Raw genomic sequence first — 19,706 nt, forward strand, 5'->3', positions numbered from 1 at the left:
TAGTGCAATGAATAGAGAACCGGCCCTGAAGTCAGGAGGATCCTAGTTCAAATCCAGCCTCAGACCAGACACTTGACACTTACTAGCTGTGTGACCCTGGGCAAGTCACTTAACCCTAATTGCCTTTTAAGAAAAAAAGAATGCTTGAAAGTCCTCTATTTCATTAAATGCCCATTTTCTCCCAGAAGCATTATACTCAGTTTTGCTGGGAAGGTGATTCTTGGATTTAATCCTAGCTCCTTTGTCTCCTGTAATATAAAATTCTAAGGCCTTCAGTCTTTTATATGGAAGCTGCTAAATATTTTGTGATTCTGACGCTATTTCCATGATATTGGAATTGTTTATTTCTGGCTGCTTACAATATTTTCTCCTTGACCTAATAACCCTGGAATTTGACTATAATGTTCCTTGGAGTTTAGGGCATTTCTTTCAGAGACTGATGGACAGATTCTTTCAATTTTTATTTTACCTTCTGCTCCTAGGTTATCAGGATAATTTTCCCTGATAATTTCTTTAAATATGATGTCTAGGCTTTCTTCTTAATCACAGATTTCAGGTAGCCCAATAATTAAATTATCTCTCCATGATCTGTTTTCTTTTTTTTTTAACTATAAGCTTTTTTTTATTGCCACTCCAAAATGGGAAAAAGTCTCAAAAGAATAGAAAATAGTGTCTCATCTCTTTTCCAAGTTAATCTCAAATCAAAACAACCAATGTGTAGAACTGTGTCTTTTGTTTTCTTTTGTGACTATTCGGCATAGTAACTATTGTGATTTTCTTGATATGTTGTAGAATCTTTAATAAGTGTCAAAGATGTAGAACTTCCTTCAATCAGTCAACCAAACAGGCAAGATTGTATTTATGCATCCATAATTTTCTGGATTGTTGGTACCTTGTGCATATTTTCCACAGATAATTTTGCTTCCAAGGACCAGCTCACTCACATTCACTTCAATGACAATCCCTTTGGTAATGATATAGTTGTGTATAGTGGGGAGGAGGGATTCTTCTTCACATCAAATATGGGTAGGCAAAAAGTGGCTTTAAGTTAAGGGTGAGTTTCATGAGCTTTCTTAAAACATAAATCTATTGACCTAATAAATCTTTCATATTTTGGTGGCTTTCATGTAAAGCCATCCCTAACAAAGCAGACTTTAGTAACCATTCTCTTCAAAGCATTCCTCTTTCTCTTTCCTTTTTGAATAACCTTTAACACTTCTGTTTCTCCCTGGGCACAAACTTTGGAAAGGGTACTTCCCATTTACCAGCTTCTTATTTTCATTTCTTCTTAATCATGTTGGGAAGAACTTTGGCTCAGGATTGTCCCTCTCTGTCCAGCAGATATGAAGTCACTGCTCCCTGGGGAGATTTTTCATCATTCTTGTACTTGGTGTTTCTCTTTTCATGCATTTTGATAGTTGTTTTCATCTGAATCTTTTCAGCATGATGCTGTTTATGGTAAAACTTGGCCTTTAGACCAATCATTTTCTTTTTTTCCTTTAAATGTTCATGACCTCTCAGCTTTCCTTCTTTCTCTTTTTCTCATGGTAATCCAAGTGGTAGCTATACCATTTTTATTGTAACTCTGTGTATTTGTTCTGTGGCATGTTGATGGCTGAGGGCTTGCCAAGGAGCCACCAAAAATGTTTCCAAACTTCAGACCCTTTGCCATTAGTGACTGACTCCCCACAAGTCAAAAAAAGAAAAGGCATGATCTATTTAATTAATCATGTTTTTATAATGAGATAATACACATTTTCTTCCATTTTTTATTCTTTTTATTTCTTTTTTATTATATCTTGATATTTCACAGAATCATTAGTTTCCAATTGCTTTATGGAATTACTTTCTTCAGTGAGTTTTTGTACCTCTTTTACCACTTGGAAAATTCTCTTTCCAAAAAAAGTTCTTTTCTTCAGTGGATTTTTGTGCTTCCTTTAACATTTGAACAATTTGGCTTTTTAAGGTTTGATTTTCTCCAGTTTTGTTTCTTCTTTTACCAAATTGTTGCCTTTCTTTTCATAAGTTTCTTGCATCACTCTCATTTTATTGTCTCTAAATTTTACTCTACCTCTCTTATTTGCTTTTTAAAATCTTTTTTTTTTTTTGAGGAAGGCAGAGCCAAGATAGTGGAGTAAAAGGAGTGACTTGTTTGAGCTCTCCCCCAAACCCATACCTGTAAAAATTGCTCTAAACAAATTCTACGGCAGTATAACCCACAAAAAGACAGAGTGAAATAAATGTCCTGCTCAAGACAACCTGGATGGTGGATTAGAAAGGTCTGTTGTGTTGGTCTGGGAGAGGAACACAGCTCAGTATGGGCTGCTCAGACCACGCAGGCAAAGAGAAGGCTTCAGGGAACATGGAGCAGGCCTCAAGGGACTGAAACAAGAGAAGCTGTGGTGTCTTCCAGACTTCTCAACCCACAGATGCTAAAGAGAACTTAGAAGGTCATTAGGAAAAGTTTGTTGCATCTGGGTGAGAGAGAAGCTTGGCCCACCCCCAGTATTGTCACAGACCAAGGGTGGTAGTTGCTTCCAGAGCTCTTGGTCCACAGACAGAGTGGGAATTGAGTGACTGATCTGAGGAGGATTATAGGGATCTCTTTGCTGGTGCTGAGGCAGGATTCTCATGCTTTATCCATGCTTAGATCTAAGTCAGGGTCCTAGGTGGTGGTCCTGGGGTGAGGAGCTTGTGGCAGCAATGAAGATGGAATTCTCCTCACAGTTTCAAGACAGGAAAGAGTGCTTGTGGTCACTCATAGACCAGAGCCCAGGCCAGGAAAGGAGTAAACACCTCACCCTTGATCATACCACTTTGGAAAAATGGAAAATTTGCAGGTGCCTACAAGCATCTCTGAAAACAGCTGCACAAAACCCCTGAAGCTTGGAACAGTACATCCACCACACTGGAAGCAGACCCATACCTTAAGAAACAATTTATAACTCAAGTAATTATCTGGAAACATAAACAAACAGTGCAAAAAAAAAGATAGAATCTTTCTTTGGTGACAAAGAAGATCAAAACACACAACCAGAAGAAAACAGCAAAGTCAAAACTCCTATATCCAAAGCCTCTAAGAAAAATATGATATGGTCCTAGGCCATGGAAGAGATCAAAAAGGATTTTGAGAAGCAAGTAAGAGAAGTAGAGGAAAAAACTAGGAAGAGAAATGAGAGTGATGCAAGAAAATCATGAAAAACATGTCAACCTCTTGCTAAAAGGCACTCCAAAAATACTGAAGGAAATAACACTTGAAAAAACAGACTAACCCAAAAGGTAAAAGAGGTCCAGAAAGTCAATGAGGAGAAGAATGCATTAAAAAGCAAAATTGGCCAAATGGAAAGGGGATCCAAAAGCTCATTGAAGAAAATGAGTCCTTAAAAATTAGAATGCAGCAAATAGAAGCTAATGACTTTATGAGAAATCCAGACATTTGAAACAAAATCAAAAGAATGAAAAATAGAAGACAAAGTGAAATATCTCATTGGAAAAACAACTGACATGGAAAATAAATCCAGGAGAGAGAACTTAAAAATTATTGGACTATCTGAAAGCCATGATCAAAAAAAAAAATCTAGACATCATCTTTCAAGAAATTATCAAGGAAAACTGCCCTGATATTCTAGAACCAGAGTGTAAAATAAAAATGGAAAGAATCCACCAATCACCTCCTGAAAGATATCCCCAAAGGAAAACTCCTAAGAATATTTTAGCCAAATTCCAGAGTTCCCAGGTCAAACAGCCAGAAGGAAACAATTCAAGTACTGTGAAAACACAATCAGGATAGCACAAAATTTAGCAGTTACTACATTATGGGTCTGGAGGGCTTGGAACATGATATTCTGGAGGTCAAAGGAGCTAGGATTAAAACCAAGAATCATCTACCCAGCAAAATTGAGTATAATCCTTCAGGGTTAAAAATGGATTTTCAATGAAATAGAGGACTTTCATGCATTCTTTTTGTTTTGTTTTGTTTTGGTTTTTTTGGTAATTTATTTACTTTTTTGTTTTCAACATTTGCTTCCACAAGATTTTGAGTTCCAAATTTTCACCCCATCTCACGCCTCCCCCACACCCCAACATGGCATGCATTCTGAATACCCCTTCCCTCAGTCTAACTTCCCTTCTATCTCTTTCCCCCTTCTCTTATCTCCTTTCCCTTCAATTTTCCTATAGGCAAGATGAATTTCTGTACCCCATTTCCTATATTTCTTATTTCCCAGTTGCATGTGAAAACATTTTTTTAAACATGTGTTTTTAAAACTTTGGGTTCCAAATATTCTCACTTCCCCTCTCCCCACCCACCCTCATTGATAAGGCAAGTAACTAAATATAGGTTATATATGTGCAGTTATGCAAAACACTTCCATAATAGACATGCTGTGAAAAACTAACCCTTTTCCCTTAATCCTATCCTACCCCCCCATTTATTATATTCTTTCTTTTGACCCTGTCCCCCCTCAGAAGTATTTGCTTCTCATTATCCCCTTTCCCAATCTCTCTACTCTCTTGTCCCCTCCCCCCATTTTTCTGTAGGGTAAGACAGATTCCCATACCCAATTGAGTGTTTATGTTATTCCCTCCTTAAGTCAAATCCTATGAGAATTCCCTCTCACCTTCCCCTGTTTCCCCTCCACTGTAAGAGTCTTTTCTTTTCTATTTTATTTTTGTGAGATAATTTACCCCATTCTACTTCTCCTTTTCTCCTTCTCCTAGGATAAATCTCTCTCACCCCTTAATTTTATTCTCCAGATATGACCCCTTACTTTTCAACTCATCCTGTGCCCTCTACCTACCTATCTATCTATATCTATATATACATACATGTAATTTTTTCCCCTCCAACTACCTTAATACTGACAAAGGTCTCATGAGTTACAAATATCATCTTTCCATTCAGGAATGTAAACAGTTCAACCTTAATAAGTCTCTTATGATCTCTCTTTCCTGTTTCCCTCTTCATGTTCCACTTGAATCTTGTATTGGAAAATCAACTGGTCTTTTCATCAAGAATGCTTGAAAGTCCTCTATTTCACTGAATGACCACTTTTTCCCCTGTAGGATTATACTCAGTTTTGCTGGGTAGGTGATTCTTCGTTGTAATCCTATCTCCTTTGCTTTCCGGAATATTATATGCCATGCCCTACGGTTCCTTAATGTAGAAGCAGCTAAATCTTGTGTTATTCTGATTGTGATTCCACAGTACTTGAATTGTTTCTTTCTGGCTGCTTGCAATATTTTCTTCTTGACTTGGGAACTCTGGAATTTGGCTACAGTATTCCTAGGAGTTTTCTTTTGGGGATCTCTTTCAGGAGGAGATTGGTGGATTCTTTCAATTTCTATTTTGCCCTCTGGTTCTAAGATATCAGGACAGCTTTTCTGGATAATTTCTTGAAAGATGATGTCTAGGTTCTTTTTTTTTTTTGATCGTGACCTTCAGATAGTCCAATAATTTTCAAATTCTCTCTGCTGGATCTATTTTCCAGATCAGTTGTTTTTCCAATGAGATATTTCACATTGTTTTCTAATTTTTCATTCTTTTGGATTTGTTTTACAGCATCTTGATTTCTCTTAAAGCCACAAGCTTCCAATAGCTCTACTTTAATTTTTAAGGAAGTATTTTCTTCAGTAAGCTTTTGGACTTCCTTTTCCATTTGGCCAATTTTGCTTTTTAAGGCATTCTTCTCCTCATTGGCTTTTTGGACCTCTTTTGTCATTTGGCTTAGGCTATTTTGTAAGGTGTTATTTTCTTCAGTATTTTTGGGGGTCTCCTTTAGCAAACTATTGACTTGTTTTTCATGATTTTCTTGCATCACTCTCAGTTTTTCCCTACTTCTCTTACTTGCTTCTCAAAATCCCTTCTGAGCTCTTCTAAGGCCTGGGACTGATTCATATTTTTCTTGGAGGCTATGAATGTAGGAGCTTTGACTTTGTTGTCTTCTTCTGGTTGTATGTTTTGATCTTCTTTGTCGCCAAAGTAAGATAATATAGTCTGACTCTTTTTGCACTGCTTACTCATGATCCTGGCCAATTACTTGAGTTTTAAACTTTTTGTTAAGGTAAAAGTCTGCTTCCAATGTGGAGAATGTACTGTCCCAAGCTTTGGGGGTTTGCACAGCTGTTTTCAGATGTATTTCTAAGGATCTGAAAATTTTTGGTTCTTCCAAGGTGCTATGATAATGGAACAAGGTGTTTTCTCTCCACTGCCACAACAAGCTCCACCACACCAACATTCTTCCTCACCCCAGGACCACCCCTCAGAACTGTGACCCAGATCCAAGCACCAGTAAAGTAAGAGATTCCTGCCTCAGCACTGCAAAGATATCCTTGCAATCCCCCTCTGATCAGCCACTTGATCCCCCCTCAGTCTGTGGGCCAGAAGCTCAGAAAACAGTTGAGGCCTCCGGCCATGCTCGAGACTTGAGGCTGGGACCTAGCTCCTCTCTCACCGCAGTCACAGACTTTTCCCACTGACCTTCTAAGTTTTCTTTGGCATTCATGGGTTGAGAAGTCTGGAAACTGCCACAGCTGCTTACAGTTTAGTCCTCTAAGGCCTGCTCCAGGTTCACTGCAGCCTGCGTGCCCACGCCGAACTATACTCCTCTGCCTGCCTGGCATGATGTACCTTTCTCATCAACCTTCTAGGCTGTCTTTGGCTGGAAATTTGTTTCACTCTGTGTTTTTGTAGGTTCTGTTGCTTTAGAATTTCCTTAGACCCATTTTTTATAGGTATTTGGAGGGGTTTGGGGGGAGAGCTCAAGGAAGTCACTACTTTCCATCCTCCAGAACTGTATTGTTATTGCACCATGTTAAAATTCAAGCATTCTTGATGAAAAGACCAGAGCTCAATAGGAAATTTAACTTTCAAATACAAGACTCAAGAGAAACAGGAAAGAAAAATCACAAGGGACTTATTAAAGTTGGAATGTATACATTCCTACATGGAAGGATGATATTTGTAACTCATGAGACCTTTCTTAGGATTAGGGTAGTAGGAGGGAATATAGATAGATAGATGGCAGAGTTTGAGTTGAACATGAAGGGATGATGTCTAAAAAAATAAAATTAAGGGTGTAGAGAGGATTGTATAGGGAAAAAGAGAAAGAGAGAGGTAGAATGGGATAAATTATATCACATGAAAGAGGGAAGAAAAAGCTTTTACCACAGAGGAGAAGAGGGGAAAGATGAGAGGGAATGAATGAATCTTACTCTTATTGCATTTGTCCTAAGGAGGGAATAACATACACACTCAATTGGGTATGGAAATTTATCTTACCCTACTGGAAAATAGGGAGGAAGGGATAAGAGTGGGGGGGAGGAAGACAAAAGGGAGGGCAGATTGTGGAAGGTAGCAATCAGATTCACACACTTTTGAAGAGGAACAGGGTCAAAGGAGATAATGGAATAAATAGGGGGGTGGGATAGGATGAAGGGAAATATAGGTAGTTTTTCACAACATGGCTATTATGGAAGTGTTTTACATGACTACATATGTATAACCTGTATCCAACTGCTTGCCTTCTCAATGAGGGTGGGTGGGCAGGAAGGAAGGGAGATAATTTAGAACCCAAAGTTTTTTTAAAAATGTTAAAAATTGTTTTTACATTCAACTGGGAAATAAGATATACAGGAAATGGGGTATAGAAATCTATCCTGCCCTACAGGAAAAGAGAAGGGGGAGGGGACAGGAGAAGCAGAGTGGTGATAGAAGAGAGGACAGATCAGGGGAAAGGGTATTCAGAATGCATGCCATCTTTGTGTTGGGAGAAGGGAGAGATGGGGAGAAAATTTGGAACTCAAGATCTTGTGGAAGCGAGTGCTGAAAACTAAAAATAAATTAATTAGTTAAAAATAATATAGTAACAGTGACACTAATACAAGCCAGAAAAATGTTGAAAGTTTGCTATGTTGGATTGGAAACTTACTTGGGCAGCATAAAGAAAATCAGACAGCTTGTATGAGGCCGGATTGGCTTATGGACATCTAGATATTTACAGAATTTGAATTAAATTGCCAAAAGCTTTTGAGATTCAAAAACAAACAAATAAACAAAAATATTTTTTGAACTTTTCTAAGACTTCCTGTTGACCTTGTGTCCAATTCAGTTTTTTTTTTCCTTTGAGGCTTTTCCTAAGGCTGTTTTGACAATATTGTATTCTTAGTTTTTGTCTTCATCTTCCTTGTCAACATAGAAACTATTTTCTGTTCGGGTTCTTTTATTGTTGTTTTCTCATTTTCTAGCCTATTTCTTGACTTTTAACTTTAAGTTAAAGTTGGGTTCTGCTTCCAAGATAGAGGGAGTATAGTCACCAGGCTTCACGTTTCATGTGTTGCTCTTTTCAGGGCTTGTTTTGGGAATGTTGGTTTCCAGTGCTTCCAAGGTACTATGATCTAAGGAGCAGTATGGTCCCTGCTCTCCTGTCCTTTGCTCTGGTCTTTACCCAGGAAGTGACTTTATTTTCTTCCCCTGTAGCTACAAGCCCTAGTGCTCCTCTTGTCCATGGAATTGTGAACAGATTCCCCTGCTCTCCTGCATTTTCAAGTGTTAGTGTTCCTTTCTGACTTGGAACTGAGAACATGGTCCCTCCTCCCTTGTCAGTGACTATAAGCATTCTTCACCATGGAACTGTGATCAGGCACCCTATACCACTGTGCTCACAAGTGTTATTGTTCCTTTTGGTTCCAGAACTATTACTTGGGTCTAACCACAAGCACTGGTATTTCTTTTTCCCTTGGAACTGCTCTCTGGGCCTGAACACTATCCTCTTATGACAGACTATTCATGCCAACCTTCTAAGCTATCTTAGGCTGGAAAATTGTTTCACTTGAACCTTTTGTTGGTTCTGCTGCTAAAGAATTCATTTTTAGGCATTATTTTAAAGTTGTTTAGATGTGAATTTGGGAGAGTTTGGGCGAGTTTCTGACTTCTAAAATTCAGATTATTGAAGAGATTCCTGGTAGCCTGAGGGCAGGAAAAAAAAAAAGCAGTGTAAGAAGCAGCTTCACCTTCCACCTGCTGACTAGTAGCTCAGCATGGCCAAGACAGAGACAAGGAAGATAGACTAACTGAATTAATGCTATATCTTTGCTGAATATTCTTTTACTGCTATGGTTAAGTAAACCTCTGTTAATTATTAGCTAGACTATAAGTATTTTACTGCATTTCAATTCTGAAACTTAAGCAACAGTCTGACCCGAATCATTACATAATGTCAATTGTATAAATGGAATTGTATAATGTCAATTGCCTGTCAACACTTTCATAAATAATTCCAATCATAGTTATATTCTGCATGATGAAAAATAATAGGATTTGGGCTTCTAAATTTCTCTCTTTTTAGTATTTCTGCCCAAGACTTAATGATGCAGTATTGTCCAAACATCCCAATTTTTTCCATCTTTTTACTACCAATAAACTGAAAATTTTATTGATTAATTTTGTATTTTTTTATAATTTATTGTTTAGTTCCATTGTATAGTTCAATAAGTGGGGGCACTCTTGACCCTCTACCCTATGAACTCTTCATATTACATTACCACCTATAACTCAACCTATAGGATATAGAACCACTAGAAATTACTATCCTCCCTTGAAATTGGTCCTTGTTTTCTAGGTTTTACCATTTTTTGTGCTGTGACATCTTCAGAATCTTAGTTATTATCATCTGACTTGCCAATGTACTCTTAGGACCCACAGGCCTTGCTATCTGCCCTGGCAATAAGTCAATAATTCTAGGCCTTTTCCTCCATGTTACATATTGCACACATCTTGAACTCTACTCTATGAGTTGTCCCTCAGATTTGATTATAAGGTTGTTGAGAACAGTGATGATATTGATGTTCTATTTGTATCCCTAGAGCTTAGCTCTATGCTTGGCCCATTTTTCATTCCTCAGTTATGTGTATTCATTTCTTACTTTGTTTCTCCCTCATGTGTGTTCATGAATAAATTCTAGGTAAATCGGTTGAGATCATTGGGGCAAATTACAGAAGAACATATTGGGAGTAAAATAATAAATGACTTTTGTGAAAAATAAAACATGCTTGCAATTAACTGAAAATTGCCCTAGACATAATACATATTCAAATATTTGTGTCATAGGAAGTTACTGTTACATTGCCTTAAATCTAAAAAAAAAAAGTAATTGTATTATGAATTCTTTGGATTGGTTAAAATAGATCATAATCAATTCAACACAGTATTGCTATCCCTAAGAGGCCATGTTTCTTCTACCTCAAAACAGTCTCATTTCAGTGTTTCCTAGACAATGGTACTGACACTAGAATCAGGGTAAGAGTTAGCAAAGAATCAGGTACCTTTATTGATTTATTTTAGTTTGATACATTAAACACACACACACACACACACACAAACAAACAAACACATAGTCTTTTTCACTTAGATTTTTTAAAATGGTTATAAGGTGAGCTCAAAGCCTGAAAAAGCCTGTGCAGCTATGTGTATATCATTATTTATATCTCTATTTGTGCCCCCCAACCTCTCTCATATAGCTGTCTGATCAGGAATGTGGTAAAGCAAGAGATAGACAATAATCTAGTTCCCTGGGTTTAGCTTTTGAACTTATTTATTTGCATTACAAACACAGAGCATGTTGTCTCCTTAAAGCAGAGGAATAAGAAGTTCAAAATTGGAGTAAAACCAGTGACTTGCTTGCACTCTCCCCCAAACCCCTCCAAATACATATAAAAATGGCTCTAAACAAATTCTAAAGCAGCAGAACCCACAAAAAGACAGAGTGAAACAAATTTACAGTGGAAAACAGCCTGAATGGTTGATCAGAAAGGCTTGATTTTTCAGAGGAGGAGATGGATATTCAATGAAATAGGGGGCTTCCAAACTGTCCTGATAAAAAGACCAGAGCTCAACAGAAAATTTCATTTTCAAATACAAGAGTGAAGAGAGACATAGAAAAGGTAAACAGGACAGAAAAATACTTCATGGTGTTAATAAGGGCAAACAATTTACATCCCAACAAGGGAAGATGACAATTGTAACTCTTGAGAACTGTATTGTTATTACACCATCTTCAAGGAGTATACATGAAGGGGGTGGATGTAACTTGACTTTGATATAATGATGAAAAAAATCTAATCAAGTGAGTTAAATAGATCCAAGTAAGTGGATGAATCTGATCTAAAAAAATGTACTGAGAGAAACAGAAAGGAGGAGGCAGACAAGGGTAAATTACATTACAGGAAAGGGCACAAAAAACTATTACAACAGAAGGAAGGAAAGGAGAGAGATGAGCATTGTTTGAACCTTATTCTCATCAGATTTGGCTCAAGAAGAGAATAACATAATCAGTTAGGTATAGAAATCTAACTAGCCCTATAGGAAGCAGAAGGGAAAAGGGGAAAGAAAAGGGAGGGGGCATAGAAGGGAGGAAAGAAGTAGTAAAGGTAAAGGGGAAGAAAAGGAAAGGGGTTAATAGAAGGGAGGTGGGACTGAGGGTCAAAAGCAAAACACTAGGGAGGAGAGAAAAGGAGAAAGGAGAAAGAAAAGCATAAAGAGGGGGGAAAAGGATGGAGAGAAAGACACAGATAGTAATCATAACTGTGAATGTGAATGGGATGAACTCTCCCATAAAATGGAAGTGGATTGCAGAATGGATTAAAAACCATAATCCTACAATATGTTGTTTACAGGAAACACATTTGAAAAAAAGTGCCACATACAGGGTAAAGGTAAAAGGCTGGAGCAGAATATATTATGTTTCAGTTGAAGTAAAAAAAGCAGGGATAGCAATCTTGATCTCAAACAAAGCAAAAACAAAAATATATCCTATCAAAAGAGAGAAAGAAGGAAACTACATCCTGCTAAAAGGCACCATAGACAATGAAGTAATATCATTACTAAACATATGTGCACCAAATGGTATAGCACCCAAATTCTTAGAGGAGAAGTTCAGGGAGTAACAGGAAGAAAGAGACAACAAAACTACACTACTGAGGGAACTCAACCTCCCCCTCTCTGAACTAGATAAATCTAACCACAAAATAACAAGAAAGAAGTTAAGGAGGTGAATAGAACATTAGAAAAGTTAGGTATGATAGACGTCTGGAGAAAACTGAATGGAGATAGAAAGGAATATACCTTTTTCTTGGTGGTACATGGCACATATACAAAAATTGACCATGTACTAGGGCATAAAAACCTCACAATCCAATGCAGAAAGGCAGAAACATTAAATACATCCTTTTCAGATCATGATGCAATGAAAGTTATATGTAATAAAGGACCATGGAAAGATAGATGAAAAAATAATTGGAAACTAAATAATCTAATCCTAAAAAAATGATTGGGTCAAACAACAAGTCATAGAAGCAATCAATAACTTCATTCAAGAGAATTACAATAATGAGACAACATACCAAAACTCATGGGATGCAGTGAAAGCAGTTCTTAGGGGAAGTTTTATATCTCTAAATGCTTACATAAATAAAATAGAAAAAGAGGAGATCAATGAATTGGGCATACACTCAAATGAACTAGAAAAAGAACAAATTAGAAATCTTTAAATAATCACCAAATTAGAAATGTTGAAAACCAAAGGAAAAATTAAGAAGTTTGAAATTAAGAAAACTATTGAACTAATAAATAAAACTAAGATCTGGTTTTATGAAAAAAACAATAAAATAGATAAATCTTTGGTTAATTTAATTAAAAAAAAGAAAGAAGAATGCCAAATTACTAGCATCAAGAATGAAAAGGGTGAATCTATCATCAAGGAAGAGGAAATTAAAATAATAATTAGGAACTATTTTGCCCAAGTGTATGCCAATAAATTTGACAGTCTTAGTGAAATGGATACATATTTACAAAAATATGAATTACTCAGATTAACAGAAGAGGATGTAAAATACTTAAATAACCCCATCTCAGAAAAAGAATTTGAAAAAGTCATTGATTAACTAACTCCCTAGGAAACAATCCCAGGGCCAGATGGATTTACATGTGAATTTTATCAAAATTTTAAAGAACAATTAATTCCAATACTATATAGACTGTTTGGGAAAATAGGTGAAGAAGGAGTCTTACCAAATTCTTTTTATGACACCAATATGGTGCTGATACCTAAACCAGAAAGAGTCAAGACAGAGAAAGAAAATTATAGACCAATTTCTCTAATGAATATTTTTTTCTTTTTTTCTTTTTCTTTTTTTAAACATGTGTTTTTAAAATTCTGGGTTACAAATTTTCTCCCTTCCTCCCTCCCCACCCACCTCATTGAAAAGGCAAACATCTTGATACAGGATATAGATGTGTAGTCATGCAAAACACTTCCATAGTAGTCCTCTTGTGAAAAACTAAGTATATTTCCCTTCATCCTATACTACCCCCCATTTATTCTATTCTTTCTTTTGACCCTGTCCCTCCTCAGAAGGGTTTGCTTTAGATTATCCCCTCCCCCAGTCTGCCCTCCCCTCTATCAAACCCTTGCTCTCTTGTCCCCTTTCCCCTTATTTTCCTGTAGGGTAAGATGGATTTCCATACTCCATCTTGTACATTATTCCCTCCTTAAGCCAAATCCTATGAGAATAAGATTTACTCATTCCCTTTATGATCCCAAAGAGATCATAAAAATGGGGAAAGCACCCACATGTACAAAAATATTTATAGCAGCTCTTGTTGTGGTGGCAAAGAATTGGAAATTAAAAGAATGTCCATCACTTGGGGAATGGCTGAACAAGTTATGGTATATGAATGTAATGGAATACTATTGTGCTATAAGAAATGATGAGTAGGCTGACTTCACAAAAACCTAGAAAGACTTGTATGGTCTGATCCTGAGTGAAGTGAGCAGAACCAAGAGAACATTGTACACAATAAAAGCCATGTTGTATGATGACTAATATTGATAAACTTAACCCTTCCCAGCAATACAAATATCTAAGACATCTCCAAAGATCTCTGATGGAAAATGCTATCCACATCCAAAGAAAGAACAACGGAGTTTGAATGCAGATCAAAGCATATTATTTGATATCTTTTTTCTTCAGTTCTATTTTCTTTCTGGTGGTTCCTAATAGGAGGACATTCTAATTCTCACTTACAACATCACTAATGTGAAAATTTGTTTAATAGGAATGTATATGTATAGCATATATCAGATTGTGTGCCATATTGGGGAAGGTGGTGGGGAGGAAGGGGGAGAAAATTTTAAACCCAAAAACATAGGGAAGTGATTGTTGATAAATGAAAATAAATAAATAAAAGTATAAAAAAAAGAAAAATTGTTAATATCAAATGTAACATGACCTGCCACTCCCTCTAAATTACCCTAGTAATGTGAGAATTCCAGTAAAGTCCTTGCATTCCTACTACTCTGGATTAGGCTGAGCTGTGCCAAACCCTAAGTCACCACCTGGGATCTTTCCTTGTAAATAAAGCCAGCTTGAGTCAGACCAGCTTCCAAAGAAGCTTCTGAAGTCTCTTCCATTGAGATTCATAGCAAGAAGGGCAAATTAGCCAGAATGAAGTAGTATTCCTTGTTTGATTGACTGAGGTCAGTTGGCATCTCATGACCAGTCCTTGCCACCTAATACTTTTTCCTTCTCCTTTTGTCCTAAAAGAACCTGTCCTGAGATGATATCTCTTAAAAGGCAAGTTTGCTACATTGTTGTCTCAATTAAAAACTTTATTTCTCCATTTAGGAGTTTGATTTATTTCAGTACTTGACAGTTCCCACCAAGACATTGTTGTTAACTCAATTATTGGAGATCCTAGTAGGACAAATAGTAGAAATGTCCACAGGGAAGTAGGGAAGGGATAACAGAAAAAATGTTGCAGATATTGTTAATATCAAATTTAATATGAACTGACACTCCCTTAAATGATCTTTGTAATGCCAGAATTTCTGTAATTTCCTTGCATTTCTGCCCTTAAACTCTTTATTCCAGACTACATTGAACTGAACTGCAACCTAAGTTCCTCCTACCCAGGGATTTTACCTTATATAGGAACCCAGCTTGACCTGAATCTCAGCTCCTGATGATCTTGCCCACTTAAACTGGAATTCATGACATGAAGGACAAAATAGCCAGAACGAAGCGTTTTCCTTGCATGGATTTGATGTGGCTTGGGGTTGCTGGTGCTGGGAACCTCAAAATTTCAGGATACAGGGTGGCATGTGCTTGGAATGAATTCACTCACTCAAACCATCTTCCAGCCAAGGGGCAGTTTATTACAAAGCCCATAAAAGTGTACAGGGTTCCTAGTGAACTTACAACTTAATGGGTGTGAAACTGATTCTTATATACAAAAAGGGATTATGAAAGGATCTGGATGGGATTAAGGAGTGGTCAATAAATGAAAATAGTCTGGGGTGGACCAAGAGCAACAATAAAAGAATGTCAAATGAGCCAGTTAGCTGATCTGGGTGGCCTAGGGTAGGCCAGTTGCTTGAAATGTATGGGGGAAATCAGGTATTAGGTTGCTTTCAAAGACATGGTCTTTTTCTTTTAGGGAGTTCAGGTCTCATTGCTCCATCAGACTGTCAAGGGCCACTGGGGTCTCATGACCATGCCTTGCTACCTCATACTGTCTCCTCCCCCTCTCCTAAAACTATAAAAAAAATTTTATGGTTCTCTTTGGGGGAGATGAACTGGACACCCCCCAGGGTGGCAGTTTTGCTACCTTATTATGTCCATTAAACATGTTTTATTGCTCAATTCACAATTTTGGATTTATTTCAGGAACTGACAAAGGAAAAAAAAAAACCTCCTGTCCCATTGTGAATAGAACTAATTCCATGTAAGGTTAATTGACTTTTAAACTTCATAATTTCAGTACCCCAAAGTGTTTGTGGAGATGGATCAAGGCATAATCTGTGCGCATGCAGAAATTGAGCCTGAGACACTGAGTTCTGTAACTTGCTTTGGGTCACATAGCTAGTAAAGTATAGTATACAGGATTTGAGCTCTTTATTTTTCTCTTTTTTTAATTTTATTTTTGTTTTGTTTTTCCTGACTCCAAGTCTAAAACCTTAATATTTATTAGTTTTTAATCAATGAATTATATTTCAGTCTCCTATCTTATTTTTTAAAAGTATTCTTATTCTCTAGAATAACAAAATATGGTAGGGAAAAAAAAATCATGAGAAATCAAAAGAATGTAATATAGCTTCCAGCACTGCCCATTGTAGACTTTTTCATTCATTCTTGAATTAGTTTTATAATTTCACACCTATATGACAAATTATATCTTCAGTAAAATGTGTAATCTCCATTAAACTTTTGCTACATTAAGAGAGAACATATATAGTTTCAGCCCAGCTAGGAAGACACTCCTAAAGCAATTGAAGGAAAAACATGAATAAGCTATCTTATGAACAAGATAAGAGTCCTTTGTTGTGATTAAACTTCTTGTTTAAAAAGGGAATCTAGATGCACACTGAAAAGAGAAGCTGACCTGGAATACTAGGAGATTTACTTGGTTAGCATCAAGGAAATACTACAATTATAATGGACCCAGATGTGGGACTTGTATAGGTAGCAGTGAAGGAGATGTTTGTTTATCCACCAAAAGGTGAGGAGTAGTCCAGAAAAAGAGGTAGGGGAAGGGGACTAGAGTGTCTGAATGTATTAACAGATGTTCATGCTATGTCAGTTTGTTTTACTTAAATATTTTTGCTGTGTGATGGAGAGGGTTTTGGTGAGGATGCTTTCAGGAAATGGCTGTGGCATAAAAAATTAGACACTAATAAAAATAAAAAAAATAATGAGACCTGCAAGACACTTGTTTTTCAAGCACCCCAAGGCCAAGCAATTCTAATGAATCTTAGATATCACAGAGAAATGCTGTGAGTAATAATCCTATATTTCTGTTATACCAGTGATAATATATTTTATCTCATCATAATCTATTTAACACTTTGGTTTGTTGAAGTGGAATTGCATTGATAGGCCACAAATCTGCAAAATATTGAAGTGTTAGATCATTTGCATTTGGCTCTCAGATTAACTGACAGATGTGTGAAATCTCAGTCTCCTCAGGGACTACCCATTTGTACATATTGTAGAGTACAGATTCAGTAAATGTTAATCCTCCCTTGATATTTTCTCAGAATTTTTCCTAATGTTAATAGTTGGTATTTTTTTATGATTTTTTTCTTCCTTAATTCCTGATTTTTGGAAGTTCCTACATCAGTGATGATATGGGAATTTGTAAAAAATTTAGGAGAGAAAAGAGAGAAACTGACCCATGCAGAAAATACTATCGTAAAATAATGTAAATAAATCAAGTCTTCTAAAATCAGGACTTATTCATATCTGTTGACTAATATGTTGTTGTGTATGGATAAAATACTGTTATAATGCATGACTTCCTAGAAGATAGGATATTGATTTGGGCATACCTCAAATAGTTTTAGACTCCCTTGAACTTTTAAAATTGAAGCAAGCACAAACCAGTAGCTTTTGACAAATTTAACAAATGATTCTATTATTTTAAGTTAATGAAATGGATTGTAAACATATTCTTGCATTTGTACATTAGGTACAGCTTGACTACATTAAGTTCAATATTCTTTTGTATTGTGGCCATTTAATTAAGAATTAAGGGTTTATTTTGGCAGTTGCATATTGGAATTACAATGATAATCTAAGAGAAAATTGCTGTGGATATTTTTAAAAGCCTTATTTTGGTTACATGTTAAATTCAATTCAGTATCAGTAAGTTCAGCAAGTAATTTTGCCAATATCACAAAGTATCAATTTGACAATGATATCAAGAACACAATTTTGGTGTCATGTTATGAACTAGACTGGTGGAATGAGACTTAGGGGATATATTCAAAAGCAATAGAGCAGGAAAAAAGAAAGGGAGAAGGGATACCATTGTATAAATATATGGTGAGGCTCACTAACTGTCATGGAGATGTCAGATTATCAACTTTTGGAGTCAATTTCTTGGAGGACCCATATGTCTGGACCAGAGGAAACCTATGAATCTGACAAAACCCTGAAGGGAGTGGAGCTCAGGTGAACAAAAGGTGAAACTTCAGCTTCCTGAAAGCAGCATCTGAACTGGACCACCTCTAGAAGCCCAAGTGGATTGAGGCCCAGAGAACCTAACCTGATAGACAGCTGATACATGCCTACACCTACACCTACACCTACTACTATATCTATATCTGTATCTGTAATCTATATACAAATATGCATATATACATATGCATACATATATACATACACACTTATACACATATACAAACACATATATACACACATGCATATACATATATGTGTATATACATATACATATATTTATTTATATTTTCCTCTCTCCTTTCAGCAATACACACACACACACACACACACACACACACACACACAGAGTGATTAGCTAGGATAAATGGTGGGAAGGGGTAGAGGTTGAATTTTGTCTATGTAATCACAGACTGTAGCTACCGGGTGTAGGATATGAGTTACATATAATCTCTGTCATTCACTTCAGGTTTTTGACAACACTCTGTCCTTCACCCAGAAGAGCCAGCATGTATTGCCTATAAAATATAACTTCAGGCCATTTCATGTGTATTTATTCATTTTTCAATCTGAAACATTGTTGTCCACAGAAAAATCCATTCATTTAGTCATTGAACGGTATTTCTTGAATATCCTCTCCAAGCAACATACTGTGCTGATTGTTGAATGATGTTAGCCGAACAGGTATTTTCATATACCAAACTGTTTACATCAGGGATCCTAAACCCAGTGAAAGTTAACATCAGTTTGGACTTATCTAGTTGATCAGAATCAGAAAACCTTTTGAATAGCAAAAAGGAATACCTCACAAGAAAGCTGCTTATTTGGCCAGGCAAAATCTGGTCTACTACCTCTTCATTTTTTTTTTCAATGGACCATGAGCTAAGGATGGTCTTTACATTTTAAAATAAAGTTTTATTGCATTTAAAAATGTAAAAACATTCTTAACTTCCATTACTTATGAACTAAGTTTTGGCCTTCTGGCTGTGTTTGTACATCTCAATTTTAGACTAAGCCCTTTATATTGTAAATTCTTTCCATGTATATAGACAATTGAAACTCATGTAGATACAGCTTTAATATCCCCCCAAGCATTATTTTGATATCTCAAACTTCATATTTCTCTAGCATATTGTATGTATTATAGAAGTAAATATGCATTATATCTATAGACATATTGCAAACATAGAGATATATCTAATATAGATTAGATGTGCAACTATGTAGATATACATACACACATATTTATGCATCTATATCCAGATATGTACCTGTATATTCATATACATTTGCACACATACATGACTCTGTGTGTGTGTGTGTGTGTATTGGACAGCTAGGTGGCTCCATGGATAAAGTACTGGACTTGGAGTCAAGAAGACCTGAGTTCAAATCCCACCTCATATATTTCTTAGCTGTGTGACCCTAGGAAAGTCATTAAATTTCTATCTGCCTCATTTTCCACTACTATAAAATGGAGATAATAATAGCACCTACTTAAGAGGATTGTTGTGAGGATCAAATGAGATAATATTTATAAAGTGTTCATAGTGCCTGGCACATAGTAGGCACTATAGAAATTCTTATTCCCTTTCCCCCCTAATATAGATACATATCTAATAAAGATAGAAATATATCTTCTGCTATCTATATATTTACAAACATACATACATACATACACATACACACAAACA

At 36.3% G+C, this 19,706-nt stretch overlaps 1 pseudogene; it reads right to left on the reverse strand.

The window, feature by feature from the left end:
• Positions 1–859: 859 nt before the first annotated feature.
• LOC114048295 lies at positions 860–1,607 on the reverse strand (annotated as a pseudogene).
• Positions 1,608–19,706: the final 18,099 nt, after the last annotated feature.

The sequence above is a fragment of the Vombatus ursinus genome, unplaced genomic scaffold (assembly GCF_900497805.2).
Source record: "Vombatus ursinus unplaced genomic scaffold, bare-nosed wombat genome assembly UNPS02014792.1, whole genome shotgun sequence".
Taxonomy (NCBI): Eukaryota; Metazoa; Chordata; class Mammalia; order Diprotodontia; family Vombatidae; genus Vombatus; species Vombatus ursinus.